This window comes from Coffea arabica, chromosome 4c (assembly GCF_036785885.1).
Source record: "Coffea arabica cultivar ET-39 chromosome 4c, Coffea Arabica ET-39 HiFi, whole genome shotgun sequence".
In the NCBI taxonomy this organism is placed as follows: Eukaryota; Viridiplantae; Streptophyta; class Magnoliopsida; order Gentianales; family Rubiaceae; genus Coffea; species Coffea arabica.
This window is the reverse complement of record NC_092316.1, coordinates 16,760,326-16,767,185: the sequence shown is the minus strand read 5'-3', so window position 1 is coordinate 16,767,185 and position 6,860 is coordinate 16,760,326. Positions and strand designations below refer to the sequence as shown.

The 6,860-nt window shown below is 37.9% G+C and overlaps 1 non-coding gene across 1 annotated transcript; it reads right to left on the bottom strand.

Moving 5' to 3' along the window:
• On the bottom strand, window positions 1-6,397 carry LOC113739415 (uncharacterized). The gene is made up of 7 exons (XR_003460239.2): window positions 6,167-6,397; window positions 5,978-6,085; window positions 5,757-5,863; window positions 5,580-5,657; window positions 4,893-5,482; window positions 960-4,799; window positions 1-791 (listed from the first exon to the last, which is right to left on the bottom strand). It is a non-coding gene; the product is annotated as an uncharacterized protein (transcript).
• Between the last annotated feature and the right edge of the window lie 463 nt (window positions 6,398-6,860).

Here is a 6,860-nt window from a genome sequence, read left to right as displayed (position 1 = left end):
TTTTTCAATGTTGTAACACAAATTTTATCCTAGTTGAAACTCAAATTCACCACAAAACTTCTGTTCAAGTACAGGACCAGATGGACAAATGATGATGTAACCTCAGCCTGCTTATATACAGAACCAAAGACATCTATCTCAGTTTCTCTGATCATATATACTGCTTTGTCACATGTAAACACTTCCATATATCAAGAGATGGGATCCAACATCTCAGAACAGCAATGCAGATTTGGCAGTATAAGCTACCCTTGTTTCTCACCATAAAAGTACAAAACAAAGGCAGCAGAATGGTAAACTTCCTACCATATTGCAAGAATGAAACGACAAAATGAGCGATTAATATCTTATATCCATTTCATTCCTTCTGTTCTTAATGCCAAAGTATAGGTCTCTGATTTCCTGCATTTTGTTCACAACTATGGTCATCGGCATCCTATTCAAGGGAAATGGGTTGGAACACGAAAGTCCAATTCTCAGTACTGAAATCAAACATTCATCCAGATTCCTACTGGAATTTTGTGACAGATTATTGTTGAGAATTGTTTCCTCCTTCATTTCACTAGATTCATACTCATCTTTGCAGTGTTTTTCTTCTGCCAATAACAGATATGGATCTACTATCTCCATCATGATATGCCCAGCTAAAGCCCTAGCAACAAGCTCATGGATAGTTAAACCATCCTTAAAGATGTCATCAGTTGGACTTTTACCTGTAAACAATTCCAGCAGTAAAATCCCATAACTGTATACATCGCCAGATGTGGACACCGGGCAGCCAGAAACATACTCTGCAATGAAATTGGAGAGTCAACTTAGCATAATGTACCAAGAATTACAGTATGTAAAACCTATTAAAATGAAAAGCATAACAAAGTTAAGACTTCCCAAAAAAATTCTCCTGGTATATTTCCTAAGTTAGAGCAAAAGGTTTTCAAGACTATTAATGGAGAATATACCGGGAGGAATGTAACCAATAGAGCCCTTAAGGCCAGCTGATATTGTCTGTGACAGTGTTGAATCTTCAAGAAGGAACGTTGCCAATCCAAAGTCTCCAACATGGGCTGTCATATTTTCATCAAGGAGTATATTGCTTGGCTTTAGGTCGCAGTGAACTATTGGGTTTTGGCAATAATTGTGGAGATAATCCAGAGCCGAAGCAATATCCACAGCTATATTCAGTCTTTGGACAATGTCCAAACTTCTTGGTTGACATTGATCATCACATCTTGGATGCAGCCACTGGTCCAGGTTTCCATTGCTCATGAACTCAAAGACCAAGCATTTGAAATCCTTACCCTGAGGATCAATGCTGGAGCAGGCAGCAAGGATCTTGAGTAGATTACGGTGCCTTATGCTTCTCAAAGCTCTCAATTCATCCATGAAGCTCTTTGAAGCCCCTTTCTGTTGGAGGTTCAGTATTTTCACTGCCACAATTGGACCATCTTCATCTAGAACTCCTTCGTATACAGAACCAAAACTACCTGACCCAATTAAGTTGTCTGCAGAGAATCCGTTTGTTGAGCTAAATACTTTTTCAAATGAAATTCCAAGTTCCCAATCTTCTACAGTTGAGGGAGTTGATGTTGAAGGTCTTTCACTTGAGCTCCTTAGAGCAAAATAAGCAGCAAGACCGCAAAATAGGAATACCAGGAAAACAATACAAACAATAGCAGGGATTAATACTTTTAGTTCGCGGAACGTGGTTGTTCTACGTACCAATTCTGGGCATTTAGGAAGATTCAAGCCTGGATCACCACCACATAACTTCTCATTTCCAATTAATGAAAATGCACTTGCATTTGAAAAAACTCGCTTCAGTAGGCACTTTGCCAACAAAATTATTGAAAGAGAGGTCAAGTTTTTTGAGGGAAGAGAGCTTACAAAGGAACTCTGGAATTTCTCCTGACAAGTTATTGTGTGAAAAATCCATCTCCACAATACCTCTTAATGTTTTCAAAGACTCAGGAATTGTTCCACGAAGCAAATTACCGCTCAACACAAGGCGCTCCAAACTAAGACAACTGCTGAGGGTGCTAGGAATTTCACCTGATAATTTGTTCTCTGATAAATCCAACTCATTCAGATTAAACAACTTGCCCACTTCAAGAGGCAGCGAGCCACTGAGGGAATTTCGTGAAATGGCCAAAGAGATAGACAAAGAAGATAGACTAGTAATCTCTGCCGGTATGGCGCCAGTAAGATTATTCCCAGTGAGATTCAGAACCTGCAAACTTCTACACTTACCAATCTCTGGAGGTATCGTTCCTTCTAGTCTGTTGTTTTGCAGGTAAAGTCTGGTTAAGGATGTCAAGTTACTGATAGAAGATGGAATCCACCCAGAGAATTCGTTGTCATTTAATTCTAGCCCCTGTATAGATTTAAAATTTCCAAGGATATCAGGAATGCTGTCACTTAGGAAATTTTCTTCCAGCCCTAGAACGTTCAAATTGACAAGATTTCCAATTCCTGCAGGAAGCTTTCCGTGGAAGAAATTGGAACCGAGGGTGAGAATGCTGAGGTTTACTGAGAGGTTGGCTATCAAGCTCGGCAAATCTCCACCAAAAGAATTTCCGTGCAATCCCAAAACTTCCAGAACTGTACAGTTGGTTAAGGAAGAAATGAAATCCAAATCCCCACTCTGCCTACTTCCAAGTGTATTATCATCAAAATTGATCCTAAACAAATTTGGCAATTTTCCTAAAACCGCAGGGACTGTTCCAGTGAGGCCATTTTGAGCAAAATCTACCAGGCCAAGCTTGGAAGCGTTTGATAATGAAACAGGGATTTGTCCAGTAAAATTATTCACCCCACCGGCAAAAATCTCAAGATTAGAAAGGGTAAGGCCAACATTTGGTGGGAGTTCCCCATGCAATTGGTTCTGAGTAACAGAAAAGTAGTAAATGGATGATATGTTATAGATTGAAGAAGGAATCGTACCAGATAATTCATTTCCATAAACTTGAAAAACCCGTAATCTTGAGAGGCGGCCAAGCTCGGGAGGTATACGTCCTTGAAAACTGTTAAGGGCAAGTGTGATTTTCTGCAGAGATGAAAAGTTTCCAATCCGCGCAGGCAAAGAACCAGTGAAGTTGTTGCCGCCAAGACCAAATAAGACCAGCTTTGACAGTGAACTAAGCTGATCAGGAATCTTCCCAACAAGCTCATTATATACCAAATCAAGCACTCTAAGCTCTGTGCAGTAAGTTAAATTCACCGGAATATCTCCACTGAATGCATTCCAAGTCAGATTGAGCTGCTGCAACCGGAGTAAGCGACCAATTTCCTGAGGTATCTTACCTCGGAAAGTATTGTTTCGCAGGTTTAGAGCAGTTAAATAAGTAAGGTTGCCTATGGATTGGGGTACAGAACCAACCACATTCTTTGCTGACAAATTGATGATCACGACTCTATCATTGGATGAATTGCATGTAACACCTTCCCACAGGCAGTAGTGCACAGAATCATTCCAACCAGTCATAATCTGGAATGGATCCTGAGAAATCCTGCTCTTTATGTCCAGTAAAACTTGTTGGTCAGTGGCGTTCCCTGAAGCCGTTGCAGGAATATTCATGCACAGAACAAGAGCTACAAGGAACAAGACACGTGCTGGCAACCATCTGAAATTTGGGCTGATGTATACCATTTCTGTATCTACTGAAAGATCTAAGGAAAAAGGAACTATATTCGCTAGTTTTTCATAGGTAACTAACTACCATCAAAAGACACGGAATATAACGAGTATGACAATTTGTAACTGACAACTAGGAAACTAACAACTAGGATGACTACTTGTTTAGTTGAGACTTGATAACTGTGTTATATATATATATACTAGGTGTGTTTGCCCACGCGATGCGCGGGCGCCAGGTTAGTGCAATTTAATACTGGTTAGTCTTAGTATTTAAAATCTATGACTTTAAACTTTTTTACCAGTGTTTGGAATGTACACTGATATACTTATGTAGTGATATTATTTATTTAATTATTGTGTTAAATTTTTTGGTGTATTTATTGTTTTTTGTTTTTGGGGTTACATTTAGTTTTTTTTTTTTTTTTTGCAATTGTATTTATTTTTTTGCTTCTTTTTTTTTCTGGTTGCAGTTGTTGTATTTAATTTCGTTAGTATTTTTTTGTTGTCTTTATTAAGTAACAGTAGTTGTTTTCATTAATAGGTAAATAAAAGTTGTAGCTTGTTTTTTTTGGTTTGAGTTTATCATCCTTTAATTCGTAATTTATTGTTTGGTTCACGTGTGCGTAGTAAGTCTACGTGATATTCTTTAGCAGCAGAGAATTTTTTCTGCTATTCACATGCGTATAGTTCATATTTGTTTGAAAATGAAACGTGGAGCATAAGTATGAGCTGGTTTGTGGAGTTTAATGGTCTGTGTCATGGAAATACAGCTACAAATAAAGGCCAGAACCACCAGATGGAATGAGATCTTTGATGAAGTGATAAGTCTGTCCTTGGACTTTGAATGTATAAATGCCATTAGTTCTTTTGCAGAGGGATTTATCGTAATGCACTCCAAAAAATGTGAAGCCAAACATATTGTTGTACGCCCTGACATATGTTCTGAAAGAGGCAGCTTCATCGGAACGACCAGTATATAATTCTATCAGAATATCTGGAAGTTTTTTTTGCTGGAGAACTACTTCGCCGTCAGAACAACAGAAATTTGGTGTTTCAGAATGGAACTTTTTTGCTTCATAGTAACTGCAATGTGGTTTTGAAGGCAATATGTCTGGTTCATCGTTAATGAACTTCAATGCTCCAATTCCATCTGGATTTTTTCTCCCTACAATACATTCAATGTAATTGTAATTATTGAACAGAATAATAGAAGTTTAGAACAAAACTGTGGGTGTACAGTGAACTATGTTCACAATACCTTTTGGTCTCTTAGTTGTCTTATGAACGGTCTAAGCTTTTCGCAGCATTGATTTTCTTTTGGCTGTACATTTGTTAAGAAGACATTGTGAACGTTGAGAAATACATTGATGGTATAGTGGCTATTACAATAATAAAAGTTGGTAACAGAGGATGAGTTATTCCTCCATTTTTGTTAGCAGTAGATCCTAGGAACTGTTGAGTAGCCTGATATCGTGTAACAAGTGATGACAGTTCCATAAAGAGGTACCCCTTGTGTCAGTTACAGTACACAAATTTAATGTAATTTAACAAGAAACACCATGTATGACGATACTGCAATATCAAATACCTGGAACTTGTTCAATACTTTCTGGAAAAAAGTTGTAGCAACTCATACAGACAAATGAGTCAGCTGTTGATTTAAGATAAACAATAAATGGATACGTATGAAGAATGTGGTAGGGAGTCACATGTTGGAAAATAGATTTCTATGATGAATAAAACGTGGAAATATTTAATACAAAGTTAGTTGAAGTAGTAGTAGACCTGCAGTTTATGCAGTAGTATAATGTGAGCAGGCATGCTTGTGGATGGTGCCTGACCAACTACCTGCGGTTGAAGAAATTTAGAACAATACAATGGTATTCTGAAGCAACAGTTATGTTAATGATAGTAATACTTGTATAAAAGTAACATGAACAAAGACCTCGTTCAGAAGTGGAAAAGTAGGAGACACCATTCTTCAATCTTCATACAGCGTCAGGTATAGGAACCTCATTCTCTACTAAGTACACAGAAACACAGAGTTGAGGACACCAATCAAAAACAAACAAACAATTGTGGCAGTTCCTCATAGTAGTAAGTATAGGCATTAGGCATCTACCATAATCACGTATGGTGGCATAGTCAAGCGATGAAATGTGCGAATGTCGAAGATGATTTGATGTATATGGAAAGCAGGAGAGACGGAGCACATTTGAAGCCAAATAACTGGGAGCCGGCATCAAGAGATTGTAAGACAAACAGTCAGATAACCGTTGGAAAGCATAGAAAAGAAATCTGTAATAAAATAATGACGAATAGTAATACTTCATTTAACTTTACCATTGTCACACTGATGGTTGCATGCAGATAGCCGAGGGTTAGAAGAGGTAGCTCTGTTGACACATGCATCAACTGTCTGAGCAAGTGTATTTGCATGAACTTTTTCAGCTGCAATACACGGTAGATAGAAAGTCAGGGTGCATACAACAGGATAAAAAAAAAAGGATGAATGAAGGCTGCAAAACATACATGTCACAAGTGGACCCTGTTCCGTTAATTGTGACATTAACATTTTCGTCTGTGGCAACAGTTTACTGCACTGCTGAAATTTTTTACTGCCAAAAGCTACAAAGTAAAGAAGTGTTCAAGCCTCGGTCATGACTAATAACAGAAACATAAAACAACAGTATATTTAACAGCTGCAGGGGTATACTTAGAAAGGTTATGAATAAATGAGAAAGCAAAAATTGTGCAATGGATACGTACCAGCAGCACAATTGTTAGAAGTAGCCAGTATAACAGAGCCTGAAGAATCTGATAGTTCAGAAATCTGCTGAGATTGTTCACCAAGAGGCTTGGACAAGAGTTTCGTTAACTTTCTTTTGTGATGCGCATCTCTATTTTTCCTTCGATGAGCCTCTTTTTGTTCTACCGAAAGAGCAGCAAATTGTTCTCTCTTTTTTTTTTTTTTCAATTCCTCTCATTTTTTTTCTCCCGAACATTCAGAGCATTGTCAGGTGGATGTTACTTAGAGGAACTCATGTTGTCCGTATTATAACCCAGGAGATTTTTTTTTAATATAATTACACAGTAGATAAAACAGAAGCTTCCTAAGCGTAATAAGCAAAGAACACTGATAGCAACAACAGGAAAGACGATAGAGACAAACTATCAACTAACAGGCATGTTAATAAACATAGCAAAATAATATCTCCATCGATGG